Source organism: Lolium perenne, chromosome 4 (genome assembly GCF_019359855.2).
Source record: "Lolium perenne isolate Kyuss_39 chromosome 4, Kyuss_2.0, whole genome shotgun sequence".
NCBI lineage: Eukaryota > Viridiplantae > Streptophyta > Magnoliopsida > Poales > Poaceae > Lolium > Lolium perenne.
In genome coordinates this window covers 158,962,422-158,977,804 of record NC_067247.2, presented here as the reverse complement: position 1 = coordinate 158,977,804, position 15,383 = coordinate 158,962,422, and the positions used below count along the sequence as shown (strand labels likewise).

The window sequence follows — 15,383 nt, the reverse complement described above, 5'->3', positions numbered from 1 at the left end:
GGCCCCGTCGCCCGCGGCGCCCCCGTCGCCTGCGGCGCCCTCGCCCGCGGCGCCGCTGCGCTGGGCGCTTTTCGCCGCAGCGGCCCGTCCGCGCGCCTTCGCTCATGCGGCGCCCTCGCCGCGCGCCCCGCTGCTGCGGCGCCTCGCCGCGGCGCTTCGCCAGCGCCCTCGTCCGCGGCGCCATCGCCGCGGCGGCCGCTTTCGTCGTCGCCTGCGCCACCCGTCGCTGCGGTTCCTGAGCCCATGCTCACCCGCGCCCGCGCAGGCGTACGGCGGCCGTCTACACGCTACCCCGCCGACCAGTATGTCTGCGCGGCTTCTCCGTCTACTGCGTCGGCCTTCTGGGCAAGCGGCAATAGCATATTGCCGCACGACGGCGGCGCCCCCTCCACCAGCCGACCCGGCCAAGCGCCCGGTCAGACCAGACCGTCGACCGGCCAGTCTGGTCACCAGGCCGGTCAGACCGGCTCTCCCGCCGGCTCGGCGACCGCCCCTTCGCCGGTGCCCACCTCGGCTCGCGCTGCCTTGCGCGACCCGCATTGGCGCGCCGCCATGCAGGAGGAGTACGACGCGCTTCAGCGTAATAGGACCTGGGAGCTCGTTCCCCGGCCCCCTCGCGCCAATGTCATCACCGGCAAATGGGTCTTCAAGCACAAGCTCGGCTCCGACGGTACTCTCGAGCGCTACAAGGCGCGCTGGGTGGTGCGCGGCTTTCGGCAGCGCGCTGGTGTCGACTTCACGGATACGTTTGCCCCGGTTGTCAAACCGGGCACGATCCGCACGGTGCTGCACCTCGCCGCGTCTCGTGCGTGGCCCGTGCATCAGATGGACGTCTCCAACGCCTTCCTTCATGGCCATCTGCAGGAACGGGTGTACTGTCAGCAACCCACCGGCTTCGTCGACCCCGAGCGCCCGATGACGTGTGCTTGCTCTCTCGGTCTCTCGTATGGATCGAAGCAGCGCCCGCGCCTGGTACCAGCGCATCGCCGGCTTCCTGCATCAGCTGGGCTTCCGCTCCACGCGTTCCGATGCGTCCCTATTTGTCTACCGGACCGGCAACGACATGGCATACCTGCTGCTGTACGTCGACGACATCATTCTGACGGCATCCACCGCTGCTCTTCTTCGACAGCTCACCGACCGCCTTCGCGCTGAGTTCGCGTTGAAGGATCTTGGCCCGCTTCACTACTTCCTCGGCATCGAGGTTGTCCGACGTGCGGACGGGTTCTTTCTCCATCAGCGGAAGTATGCTCACGAGCTCCTCGAGCGTGTCGGGATGCTTAATCGCAACCCGGCGCCTACTCCCGTCGACACGAAGGCCAAGCTTTCCGCCGTTGATGGGTCGCCGGCGTCCGACGCGCCGTTCTATCGCTCCATCGTCGGTGCCCTTCGCATTCTGACACTGACGCGACCGGAGCTCCAGTACGCCGTGCAGCAGGTGTGTCTGCATATGCATGCTCCTCGGGATGTTCATTGGGCCGCGGTGAAGCGGATTCTCCGCTACGTCTGCGGTACCATGGGCTACGGCTTGACATTGCATGCTTCGCCCTCGACGTCGACTGACCTTGTCGCCTACTCTGACGCGGACTGGGCGGGTTGCCCGGATACGCGCCGCTCCACCAGCGGCTACTGTGTCTACCTCGGCTCGTCGCTTGTCTCTTGGTCCTCCAAGAGGCAGCCCACCGTGTCCCGCTCCAGTGCTGAGGCCGAGTACCGCGCCGTGGCCAACGCTGTGGCTGAGTGCACATGGCTCCGTCGCCACTGTCCGAGCTATCTTGTCCTGTTGACAAGGCTACGGTGGTCTTCTGCGACAACGTGTCGGCTGTCTACCTCTCCGCCAACCCCGTTCATCATCGGCGCACCAAGCACATCGAGTTGGATATCCACTTTGTTCGTGAGCAAGTTGCCCTCGGTCGCGTTCGAGTTCTTCACGTACCGACGTCTCAGCAATTTGCCGATATCATGACGAAGGGATTGCCATCCACGACTTTTCCTGAGTTTCGCTCCAGTCTGTGTGTCGGTGCCGACCCTTCGACTGCGGGGGGGTGTTGAGTAACATATTGTATAGATATAGGTCCCCGTGTTTTCTCAGGGTTGTACCTGTAATTGTACATGTGTCCGCCTATATATATATGAGCAGCCGGCCCTATTGGTGCTGTGCAATCTCCAAAACCCTTCTCTACACGGACGAAGGCGACCAAGACCAATAGCCTTGGACAATGGCGACAAACACCAGTAGTCCCTCCCGACCCCACGCCTCCATCCCCTCGACTTGCCGCCATCCCACTGCCAATCCTGGCGACTGATGGCGCGCCACCAGATCCTGCACCGCGTGAATTCCGGCGGCAATACGCCCTCTCCTACATCCAGTGGATCTGGCAGCGCCCCGTACTGTCCTGCATCATGCGAATCCATGCGGCGCCCCACCAGCGCTGCCCCCGGCTTCCTCGGCTCTCCATCGGGTTGAATCGCTTGCCTCTGTCGTTGCAGAATAGAAGAGAACTTGGGGAGTTGCAGGCTCGGAGCTGCTGCGCGTGGGTTGGGGCAGAGGGCACGACAATCCGCACCAGGCAAGCGGAGACGTCGTGGTCGGCGGCGAGGGTTTAGGAGGCGAGGCGTCCCGTTCGTCCCGTCGGAGGAGGGAGGCAGCAGCCGCCACGTGCGATCGAGCCGCCACCGAGGATGTAACTTAGCGGTGCGACAGAGAAGGAACCTAGGTTCCGTTTCTGGGTCATCGGGGGAGTATGTAACTTAGCGGTGGCAAAACCTTGTAATTTTGATCGAGAGTTGAGGGTAAATAAAAAACGGACGAAAATTTTGGGGAGAAACCTTACTCCCTTTATTAGTAGGTAAAGACTAGCAGCATACGAGAATTTGGTACGTCGCCAGTCTTATGGCCAAATAGCGGCGGCGTGACATTTCTATACTGTGCCGCTACTATTTTTTAGGTCTATAAGTTATTTCTACTAGTGGACAATCTGTTAACACACAAGGCACATTTTCTTAGAGAACTTTGAATTTATCCACATATTGGTACACACGCATTGAAGTACTAAAACTTCCTTTATCATAGAAACTTTTGTGTAGTAGTTGTGACCAACAGCCATCAGCAATCGGATCGTTGGTAAGGCAGCTTCAAGCCCGATTTTTGGTGGCACACCCACGCCATAAGTTGCCATCCATCAGCTAGGTTTTAAAATGCCGTGCTTAACTTGGCGATAGTGTAGCGATCAAACAGGTGTCGACATCCACTATCTTCCTTTAGGTAGCAAGCAAGCTTGTGGGCTTTCAAGTGTTACCACGATGGAGATATTAGAGCATCTTCAACCGCGTCCTTCAAAAGGATTCCCAAAGATATTTGGGACGCGCTGGATATTTTTTCGTTCCTAGCCGCACGTTTCAAAGCCTCCTTCCGTCCGGTGCGGTTCAATACGGTGTCCGGCACCCCGAGCCCGTCCCTGGTCCACAGGAGATGCTCCGGGCACGTTGGACAGAGCGAGAAGCGAGGCGGGGACTAGCGGGCTGACACGTCAGTGACACGGAAGTTTAAACCCCATCGCCTACCTCTGGTCAAGCGACGCTAATGGCGCCCAACTTTCCCAGGCGACGCAGTGAAGCATCTCGTCGTGCATGGCCACGTGGCCATCCGCGCCGGCGTTTACTGCAGCCAATGCCCAGCTGCCACCATTGTACAATAAAAAGCATCCCCTCCATCCTCTCGCCATGTTCCCCATTCCAATCTCGCCGCTTTCAATCTCACCGCAACTCCTTCCTCTGGCCTCCTCAGCGCCGATGTCGTCCTCCCACAAGAACATCCTCGTTGCGAACGGCTTCGGGCGCGGTAGCCTCATGGTGGCGGAGACGTCGACGATGTACCGTACGCGGTACCGTGTCCTGCCGGACATGCGCCTGCCAAGCAGCGACAACTAGAGGATGGTCGTCAACGGGATCGTCGTCCCGCCGCCGCCGGGAACCGATCGCTGGAAGGATGTGATCAGGACCCAGCGTGCTCGCCCTAGCGCCAAGGAGCAATCCGATCCCACCTAGGCCCCCACCGGTAACGACGACTGGTGGGCGGACTTCTTCCAGGCGCAGTACGATGCCGACATGAACAGCACTGATGGCCTCGTCGGCCGGAGGAACACGGGGAACAAGGAGTGGCGCGTCCTTTTTTGGGGCGTTCCGGGGCGCACCCTCTCGGCGTCATCGACGGCATCCACAGGGGCGCCGCAAGGTTGGAGATGCTAACTTCTCTGCCGCCATCTCCTTCGGCCGTAGCACGCTGGCAACCGAGGAGGATGTACTCGTCCTCCTCGAACTCTTCTTCTTTGGGGCCGGCGCGATCGATGGCTTCGTCGCACCACGCCACGCCGTACAGTGTGCCAAAGCGCGAGGTGAAGGAAGACCTGACTACGCGACGCCGCCTGCGATTCGGAGGCGCGGCAGCAGCATCAACATCCGTGAACCAGCGCGGCCGCAGCAGAGGCGCGCCGGAGGCGCCCGCCTCGTTCTGAAGCCGGAGGTGAAGGAGGAGCAGGACGACGAGGAATCCGTGAAGGCCGCGCAGATGGCGGAGTACGAGCGGCGGCAGCGATTTATCGCCAACAGCGACAACCCCGAGGACTTCCCAGGGTTGCACGCGGCGTACATGGCGTCGTTGTACGACAAGGACGCCTGTAGGGGAACCTCAACGCGGCGATCGCCATGTCCATCCGCGACATTGGGATGCCGCTCGTCGACCTCACCAACAACAGCGAAGCTGGGCCAAGCGGCGTAGTGAAGGACAAGCCCGTCGACGAGCCCGACGAGCACGGGAAGAAGGACGTGTTCCTCGACGACATGTACAAATTTCACCAATACTACAATCCCTCTGGCCGCCGCAAGTACTGCTAGATTAGGGTGTATGTTCAAATTTCATCGAATTTCGTTCAAATCTATGTAATATATAGTAAGTTTGAATGAATTCAACTGTTTTCGATTAAATTTTAAAAATGTCAAATTCTGTTTAGGGACGCGGCTGAGTAGCGACGTCCTCTTAACGCGGCACAAAGAAAACGCGTCCCATAAACGCTTAATCTAGCGCTGTTTGGGATCATTTTGGAGGACGCGGCTAGAGATGCTCTTTGCTTCCAGCTTTGTCCAATCCGACGGTAAAAAGGTACGTCACACACATGTCACAAATAAAGCACACCCCCGTCTTAATTAATTTAAAATGCTACGATTTGTAGGAAAAAGTAAAACCTAGACAATAGTGTTGGAATATATATTACACCAATTTTGTGCTATTACAAATGTTGCATATAACATGACTTGGTCAAAGGCTTTCGGATACATTACACCATGGCAATCCAGTCTTTTAAAGCCTCTTATGATACACAGAAGGTGTTATACGTGTGTGGTGAGAAACAACGGTGACGCCTAATAATTTCGACAGTGTGCACACGGTCTAGATAATCCCCAGAAAGGGTACAACGCATACGGAAATGCATTTACCCGTAACAGAAAATCCGCATACGCACCCATCCAACGTAACCATCGTCGCTCAGACTAGCCCCAATGGAAGTATCATAAGTAGTATTATTATTTGTTGGTAAAAATCTGATGTGTCACATTAATTAATGAGGTGAGAGATGAGAGTAGTATCATAATATGATACAGTATCATGACACATAAACCTAGAAAACTTCATGACAAATACATCGTGTACACACATTTGCATTGAGATTCTACAAAACATTAAATATGATATAAGTATGATACCATGTTATGATACTATGCATTGTGGAGGTGGTATCACAAACTAGTACCATGTACATGATACTAGTGTATGATACTTCCCATTGTGATTAGTCCCACACGCAGCATCACACATGAGGTTTCCGTGTATAGAAATCGTGTGTAAATTGTTTGCTACGCTCCCTTTATTTTGCACTGTTTCTTTTCCTCTCGCCATCCTAAACAGCAATAAATTAAAATCGTTTGTCTTTTGGGCTCTCTTTCAACGCATGTAGCATCTTCGCCTCCTTAATGCCACATGTTGGCGACGAGCCAACTTCATTGGCAGCCCCTCCTACCTCTAAATAAAGCTCCAAGCCGCCGCATGCCCTATTGGCACCCAGCAACACTCCAGCAAACACACTAGTTTCAATAAACCTCGCAATAAGAAGACTGATCGTCTCTCTTGTATGTGGCAATCCCGCATGACCTATAGTTGATAGAGGAGCAAATCTAGGAGCATATGATGCTGGAGCAGTCACTAGAGTCTCTCCTCAAGGAATAGCAGCGTGCCAAGAAGAAGCACGAGGCCTCTCGGCGCGAACCTGTTCGCACATTACGTTGTCTAAAGTTTCCCGTTGGAAGGCTCGACAAGATTGTGAGCATTTGGAAGCCTCGCGGCAGGGTTCAAGGCCTTATGGGACAGAGCATCAGGTCCCAGGAACGGCGGAGCCGCCTCCAACAACGTCGCAAACATGTGTGGTGACGAGGAGAACGTCTAGTGTGTAGTGAGTAGTGAGAAGTTATTAATTAGTGCTTTTTTCGAAATGGGGGTACACCCCGGCTTCTGCATCATGACGATGCACACGACCATTTATTAGAAAGAGGTTCCAAAAAAGCATTGTTTACAACTCACGCATCACCGAGGATTGATACAAGAATCAACCATCGAAAACAAACCATACTACGACTACAACTCAACATAGTCTTCTAGTATGTCGCCAACCAGCCTGGCACAAGATATCTTGAGCGACCATCAGGAGCCGTGTGCATCCAGAAGCCATGGCATCTCGTTGTCCCTCCGGGGAAAGTAGAGCCCAAAGCTGGACCCAATGGGAAACCATGTGAATAACCTGCAAGAAGTGAAAAGAGATTTTTTTTTATTAAAAATTATATCATTTCTGACCCTCCAAATAGACCAACATAAAGCAAAAACCCCAATCCGGATCTAAGCCTTAGATTGTCTATCTACTCCATTTAACCAATTACCAAACATATTAGTAATATTGGTGGGAGGTGGAAGATCATAAGTGAAATTAACCGTGCGCCATAAAAACTCAGCTAAAGGACATTCAATAAAAAGATGTTGAATGATCTCCTGTTCCCCACAGAAAATACATTTTGTACACCCATTCCAATGATGTTTAGCTAGATTATCCTTAGTTAACAGTACTTTATTACTCATGAACCACATGAAGATCTTAATCTTAAGCAGAATTTTAACCTTCCAGAGATACTTTCGCAAAAAAAGTACGGTCACACATAAGATTTTCATACAAGGACTTGACAGTAAACAACCCGTTAATTAGTGCTGAGTAGTTATTATTAACTATGTAATGTGTTAAATTAGTTGTCTTTTATAACATGTAGCTAGGGCAACCATGTTTGATTGGAGTCCTTCCGGCCTATAACTAAATATTATGAACTACGTTTTATTATATATATCTCGCCCTACAATTAATTAGGTGTCATATATATCTTGGGAATATAGAGGGATAATCGATTGTTTATTACATCACCTATAAAAACGTTTTATTCAAGAATATCTGTGTATGATCTCGACAATACCCGTGTGCAACCTACCAGTGTGTGACCTCAAGGCTGTGTTTTGTGCTTTGTTGTGTTCTTTGTTCATGCAAACATACCCATATGCGAATTACCTGTATTTATTCATGCAAACATACCCGTGTGCGACCTCAAGGATGTGTTGTGTATTTTGTTCAGTGGCCCGACAAGGCCCATTTGGTTGAATCCTACCTTATAAAAGGGGAATAACAATATCTCCAGAAGACGGCACTCACCACATTAACTGCCACCCGCTCTTATATGCTTATGAGCAATACCAAAAAGCACACATGGTCAGAGCAAACGTCGGCGAGGTGTTGCATTTCCGGTGTGATGTTCATCCACAAGTCGGCGACGTGCTGCATCTGCATCGGCACATCCTCTTCGTTGACGCAGGTGTAGATAGCTGGCCTCCCGACCTAGTGTGCATGGTGGAAGGTGTGAGGTGCACTGGCGCCACATCTGCTCCCTCCCAAATGTTGTTAAATCCTTCGTATTTTTTAATTCATTCAAATGCACAACCGATATGTTACTTAGTTTTCTATTATTGTGGTTGTGCAATTTAGATCAACCTATGTGCACTAATCGGAATATGTTTTTTTTTAATTCCTTCAAATGTGAGGTTGATTGTTAATTAGTTTGCTATTAGGGTGGTTGCGTGCTTAAGATCTACCTATATCTACTAACATGAATGTGTTCTTTCTTAATTCCTTCACATCTATGGTGGATTTCTTAATTAGCTTGATGCTTAGTATAGTTGGGTTAGATCTACATATGCACTTCGTCGGATCGCTTAGAATATTGTGCGTGGCAATATCGGTTGTGTTAGCTTAAGCATCATCTACATGTTATTCCGACTCTATTAATATTATTTCACTATATGCTTGTATAATAGGGATCTTATTTTGAGAACACTGCCTAAGAAGAAGGCAATGGAAGGTGTGTGGCGTCCATTTTGTCGCTACGTGTCACTATGCCTTTCTCTTGTTGTATTCAACCTCACCCTTCTCCCACAACATCCGCAGTTGCACGTAAGTGACTAATTAATTTAGTTTGCACATCTAATAATCTTTTCGATTCATGTTTACGACTATCACAATGAACACCATCTTGTACTATTTTTCAGATCCTTTAGCAATATTTGCAAAACAGGAAGTGCACTGCCTACAACGACGGGCATCTACCCTACAACGATGGTGACCCAAGGATAAATGGAGAAATATCTTCATTTTACCCTTACAAGGTACATCACCATCATGGAGACAAAGACATGACCAAGAAAAACTACAAATTCTCTTGTTTTGTGTATCTTTCTCCTTTGAAGAGCTACTTGGCCAAGAAAAACTACAAACTCTCTTGTTTTGTGTATCTTTCTCTCGTTTGTGGAGCTACCTGATAAAGCTATGTCGCAAATATTACAAGTTTTAAAGTGGTTGGCATTTTTAATAACCGTTCATCGAACCCGATCTAACGGTTATAAATAGACGGAACCAAACTGACGGAACCAAGAATATGGGACCGGAACCAAAATATGTGGGACCGGAACCACTAATATTTTTTACGAAAATTATAAAAAACGAGCGTCCTTTTAAATGGCCAAAACATCTGATAAACTGCACGAATCTTAAATCAACACATAGAATGTTTTGCATCCGATCCTTATACGACAACAAAATCAAAGCCGCACGCACATCAATTGCCTAACCATCTCATGGTGGGGATGCACTTTCGTACGCACATCGGACAGTAATGATCGTATGCACATCAATCCCATTATCATGTCTCTCTCAATCGTTTGCCAGCCTCTTATCCTCTCTCACCCTCTCAACCATGCCCATTTCTTTCTCGGCGATCCCCGCGACGGAGCCCCAGCTGGCTGCAGCTTCTCCAGCCACAACTCTCTCAACCGTCCCCTCGGTCCGCCTCCGCCCTGCGTCGTCCTTGCTCGTTGTCTCCACCTCAGCTTTCCTGCCGCCGTCGCTGGACGCCATGACCTACGACTGCGACGATGTCTTACTAGAATCAGAGCACCTCCACGGCAGGACTATAACGACGCCTTTGTGCACTTCGACAAGGTCTGGGCAGCGATGGAGGGGACGTGGCCAGGGAGGGAAGGAGTGGTGGCGGCGTTCTGACGTGGCCGGCGAGGGGAGAAGAGAAGGCGGTGTTCAGACATGGCTGGCGATAGGAGGAGCGGCAGGGGCGTCCAGATGTGATAAATTTTTACATTAGCCTGAGGGTCTTAGAGCATCTCTAACAGTTACCGAAAAAGCTCTATTCACTCTCCCGAAAACATCGCTTAGGATGATTTTGGCACTAGTGCGCAAAACAGAAACCGTAAAACACGAACTAAAAAAAAATTAAAATTATCGCAGGAGAATTCATTGATGAACACATATACATGATACTTTGATGCTCCTATTGAGCATCAAAATTTACATAATATATACTAAAAACCTAAATTAACTACTAGCCCTAACCGCGCGAGCTAATTCCGACCAAAATGAGGCCCCGATGGCCTCTGCGCGTGGCGGTGTCGGTGGTGGCGGAGGAATGCGTGGAGGCGGAGGACGGCGTCGATGCGGAGGAAGGAGAGGAGCTCCTACTGACGCGCTCCTCCCGGCGCGCCGCCTCATACTCCCTGACTTGGGGGATGGGGTCGGCCTCCTCCCGCCGGAAGCGAGCGCGTTCCTCCGCCTCCGTGATCGCCGCCACCTGCGCGATGACGGCGTCCTCCTCGTCGGAGCCGTGGACGTAATCTCCCGCGGAGAACGTCATATAGATTACCTCCTGGCATGTATTCTAAAGCAAACAAACATAATTACAATGGTAAAATATCAGTTGACAGGAGATTACAGCTTGCCTGGTAATACAGAAAGAGGCCTCCAGTTTGCACTGTCACAAACGAGTAGTAGAAGTTTATACAAACAAACAGAAGATAAGATAAAACATACAAAGGAGATCACTGCTGCGATCCCACTCGGCAATGATCTTACACACACAGGACAAAAACATAGAATGAATATGGAGAAAAGCTCCTTGTTTGATTCGTAAGGGTGGTTCTCGTGGAACTCATCCATCAGGGACTCAATCAGCATCGCTCGCAGCACTCGTGGATTGTGATCTTAAGTGATGACAAAGTTTCAGTATAGCAGCTGCATATTATATAGGTAGTATGTGTTAATGATACAAGGCAGATTGGGACAGAATATAGTTATGGTGTACTTACAGTATAGCCATCTGAGGTCCACTCCATGATATCCCATTTGATAGTGATGTTCCCATTTGGATCAAGAGGGTCATAAGCTTCTGCAGAGAGATGAGATGGGAAAGTTTCAGAAGGAGATATCCTAGCGCCTCAAATTAATTAATGTACGACTTGGTTACATGCGTTTCAGCTTTCAAGGCATCTCCTCGTTCACATCAAGTTCTTGTTTAAATGAAAAGAGCATAAAACCAAATAAAGATCAAGATTTGTTTGCTACTCACATCCAATCTTAGAATCATGTTCATCGCAGGAGTTTTTCCTCATATGAATCGAAAAATGTGCAGAAATTGCTACTCCAGTTTCAGTGCAAGAAAAGAGCTCTTTTACGGTGATTGGCACGGAACTTTGGTTCCGTCTAATCTAATCTAGGTTCCGTCTAATATATTTTTTCGTAGCCGTTGATTAAATCGGTGTGTAACTTCTATAATACTTCAACAATTCTAAACTACACGTTTTAAAGGTCAACTCATCAATTCATCAAATAGTAATCAGAAAAATTCTTCATGAACTCCTCCTTTCTCCTCAAACACGCCGCCGCCCTCTCCTCAATTGCGCCGCCAGCTGCCGCGGCTGCTCCCGCTCCTCCGTCGCAGCCGCCAGCCTCCGCGGCCGCCCCCTCTCCTCCATCGCAGCCGGCAGGCGCTGCCTCCTCCGATTTTGGCCGACGTCGGCTGCTTCCAACGCCGCCCTTCACCGTGCGAGCTCAGCTAACCTATCCTCTACCAATTCCACCGTTTCTTCCTTCTACATCCTCAACTGTGGCCTCAACTAACCCTAGCTGCAGAAGGCTCCAATTCGTGCTCCCTGGTACTACATCTCGATCACGGGGCCGCCTGGCCTTCTTGCGCTAGCGCACACCCCGTCGCCTCCCCGTCCTCCCAACGCCCCGGCGCTAGCCCGCCTCTTCCATCGCCACACTAAGAGATTGTGGGCTATGCTACTGCCGCCGCCAGCGGATCTGGCCTGAAAGTTGCAGGTCTAACAAATCCTCCCCTGATGCTCTTCGTTTGCAAGTTTTTTTCTTGACATGTCCTAATGGATTATAATTGATTGGGAAGAATTTCAATATGGAGTTTGTCATGTAAAAATCACTGTCAATCAATAGTTACTGAAGCATCAATTTTATCATGTACGTGGATGATATTTGTTCTTTCAGAACCCAAACGAGAATAGAGAGAGAGAGAGAGAGAGAGAGAGAGAGAGAGAGAGAGAGAGAGAGAGAGGTATCAAGCATGTGTATGTACACATTTGCTGTATGTGTGTGTGTGTGTTTAGCCCCTTTGGTTTCTGATTTTTCCCCCTTTATGACATATTCCCTTTACTTCTCTTTGAAGAACTACACTGTTTAAACTCTGTGTTCTGTTTGGTTTGGTACTGTCAGTATGGTGTATATCAGTAACACTGGAGTGCTAATCTCAGCTAGACAACAAGATCTTGTTTTTGCAGCTGAACTGTGCCCATTAGCTCATCACAACATTTACTATCTTCTCTGTAGGCCTACTCACAAACATGATAACCATGCTTAAGTGTACTGGGGATGATTTTACTTAATGTTACTATGTTCCTGTTTCAGGAACACTTTGTGTAATGCTGAATACGAGCTCTTTCTTGAAAGAACACTAGAGTTGTCTGATGATGAAATCGAACACAAGGAAAGATACAGCACTGAACAAAGTCACAGTGACCTTGATCTGGGAGAACCTATGGATGTTTTGAGATTGTCAGAAGATGGTGAATTGACAAATGAATCGGAAAATAGGAATGATAAAATATTGCTGAAAAATATGGGTGGAGTAGAGAATTTAGACGCTCAAGCAAAACAATATATTTCCCAATGGCAGTCCCACTTAGATTCCATGGAAAAGGTAACATCTATCTCATACCTGACTTTGCAAACCCAGATGGTTGTTACTCCATCCTCTTCACTATATCTGTCCTCAGCATTTGGATACTCTGTTTCAAAATGTATGTCCTTTAGGGAACTAAAGAGTGTAGTTATTGTGTTGATTTCACTCTCTACCCCTATTAACTAGCGTTGGAATGGCTTAAATGGTTATACTATGCTAATTAATAGAAACACTTTTCTCAGCATTAGTTCTTGGTTTGTGCATATGGCTTAAATCGTTATATTATGTTATCAAAGTTCACGGACATACTATGTTCAGAACCATGGGTCCTTTTTTTAAAATTACCTTTTTTGTCGAGAATGTCTGCTCGTTGCAAGATAAACTATTTTCTGTGATATCTGAGGCCATCTTACTTTAGCGAGAAATTATTCTGATTTGGGCTGCTAACATCTTTTACAGGTTATCCAACTCTCGGAACCTTCTTGTCCCGGTGTGTAAGAAGCTATTCATTCTGTGGTACATGGTCTTGTAATTCCGTCTAGTAACGCGAGACCATGATTTCTGTGGTGACAATTGCCATGCTTAGGATTGTGAAGCTTTTGCCAGGTCGGTTGTCGTCTCCCTGCGGCCATGAAAACGTTCTGGCTGTTCATATCACCTGTGGCCATGTACACAGGAAAGAGAGTCTGTGGACTAGAGTATATGAGCTCCTGTTCTCAGTCGCCACAAAAGCTCATGGCGGTCGAGTTGCCTGCGAGTGGCGGGTAGCTCATGTGAAGTTAGGAGGTGGTGTTTCTTTTCGCTTCCTCGTGCTGAGCATATGCTCTGCTAGTTTGTCTAGCAATCAACCTCTGCGACTCTTTTGTCATCTGTAAAGTTTGGTTATCTATAACTTTGGTTGTATCAGACTGCCAGACTGTATGAAGTTGAATCCCATTGGTTATTTGTATTTTGTAACTTGAAGGGCGTTCCGAGAAAGTTTCTCTGCTACAACATACACTTTGGTTGGTAGCATCCCTAAAAATTGTGAAAAAAACTGTTGAGTTGACTAGATTTGTGTCACTATCCTTAAAATTTCAGATCCAAATTTGATAGAGAAACTAAAAGGACAAATCTAGCTATGAATCAAAATTTTGTATTTAGTTTGACATTGCTCATAGATAGATTGAACTTTTTGCGTCTCTATTTGAAGATTGAATTTGGACTTGCCCTTTTCTGGGGCAAAACAAGCTATGAATCAAAATCTTGTTGTTTCACTTTTTTAGAAACTTCTATGATTTTATTTCATATCCGCATCATGAGATACCGCCAAACGTCAACGATAGATTAAAAAAAAGGCTTACATCGTTCAATCATCAGATGCTAAAAGGTTCAATCCTTTTTTTTAGTTCAACTCCTACGATTTTATTACTGATCCGCATCATCAGATGCCACCAGGTTAGCAACGGTGTGAAAGATAGATTTGGGTGTATTTAAGATGCGTGCAAGCTAATCTGATGGTTCAGCCGATCAAAAGGTCGTTCGTCTTTTACATTTTTCGTAAAATCTAGTAGAGGTTCCGGTCCCACATAATTTGGTTCCGGTCCCATACTTTTGGTTCCGTCAGTTTGGTTCCGTCTATTTAGCACCGTCAGATCAGGATGTATGGAGGGTTATTAAAAATGCCAACCACTATAAAACTTGTAGCAAGAAAAACGTATCCAGAGTCCTACTAGATCGAGTAAGCTATTATAACGAAATGTTGAAGAGCAAAACAGACATAAGACCTAACTAAAATCTAATATTAAGCTATCAGAACGAAATACAGATAAGGCATCGGTGAATAGTACCATCGGGTGTGCCATGGACGGTAGTGCTGGGTTCACTGGCGATGGCCCTGGCATAGAACCTGGCATCGATGTAAGCTGAGAAAGTGATGGGGATGTCCTTGTTGACGAGGAAGCGTGTGTGCTGGTGGCTGCAGCTGAGGCGTGTTTGGAGGTTCTGACCTATATTGTGCATCTTTACCATGAATTGCAGCGGTGGCCGCCTACTCCGATCCCGCCTACGAGGAGAGCGGCGGCGTCGCAGCGGACTAGGCCGCGGAGTAGAACGTCTTAGGGTTCCCGCAGATGTCGACGGGGCGGCGGCCGTGATCCCGTAGATGAGGAGGTGGCGGCGAGCGATCCCTCGGGCCGGCTCTGGCTTGACTGCTCGGTCCCGATCCTGTACATGAGGACGACAGCTCCGACTGCCGAAGAACAGACGGGTACCCCGTGCAAGACGAGGCGAACGTGACGGCGGATGACTACTTCGGCCAGCAGGCCAAGGCGGCCGACTTCCACTCTCAAGCTCAGCCCGCGCGATCCCGTTTCCGATCACGGACGGCATGGTCGGTAGGGGAGACGAAGATCTTGGCCGCGGCGGCGTTCGCTTAGAACGGCGATCTTTTGAGACGAAGATCTTGGCCGTTTTTTTATTGGCGTAGGTTCTCGATCTTGATTGCTATGGCCAGGTTAGGTCGACTGCTGGATGTACGTTTTTTGATTGTGAATCATTATACCAATTTGATAAAAGTTATGATTGTTTTAATCAACGGTCACGAAAAATCGGATTAGACGGAACTCGAACGGAACCAAAGTTCCGTGCCAATCACCGTAAAAGAGCTCCGCAAATATATAAATACATATAATGTATCAGATATGAAATCAAATATAATTAAGATTTTC

The 15,383-nt window shown here is 48.9% G+C and overlaps 2 long non-coding RNA genes across 2 annotated transcripts; one reads left to right on the top strand and one right to left on the bottom strand.

Moving 5' to 3' along the window:
* Positions 1–10,339: 10,339 nt before the first annotated feature.
* LOC127294293 (uncharacterized) lies at positions 10,340–15,149 on the bottom strand. The gene is made up of 3 exons (XR_011744475.1): positions 14,505–15,149; positions 10,790–10,869; positions 10,340–10,715 (listed from the first exon to the last, which is right to left on the bottom strand). It is a non-coding gene; the product is annotated as an uncharacterized lncRNA (long non-coding RNA).
* Positions 11,306–13,632, top strand: LOC127294294 (uncharacterized). The gene is made up of 3 exons (XR_007846518.2): positions 11,306–11,804; positions 12,402–12,693; positions 13,135–13,632. It is a non-coding gene; the product is annotated as an uncharacterized lncRNA (long non-coding RNA).
* Positions 15,150–15,383: the final 234 nt, after the last annotated feature.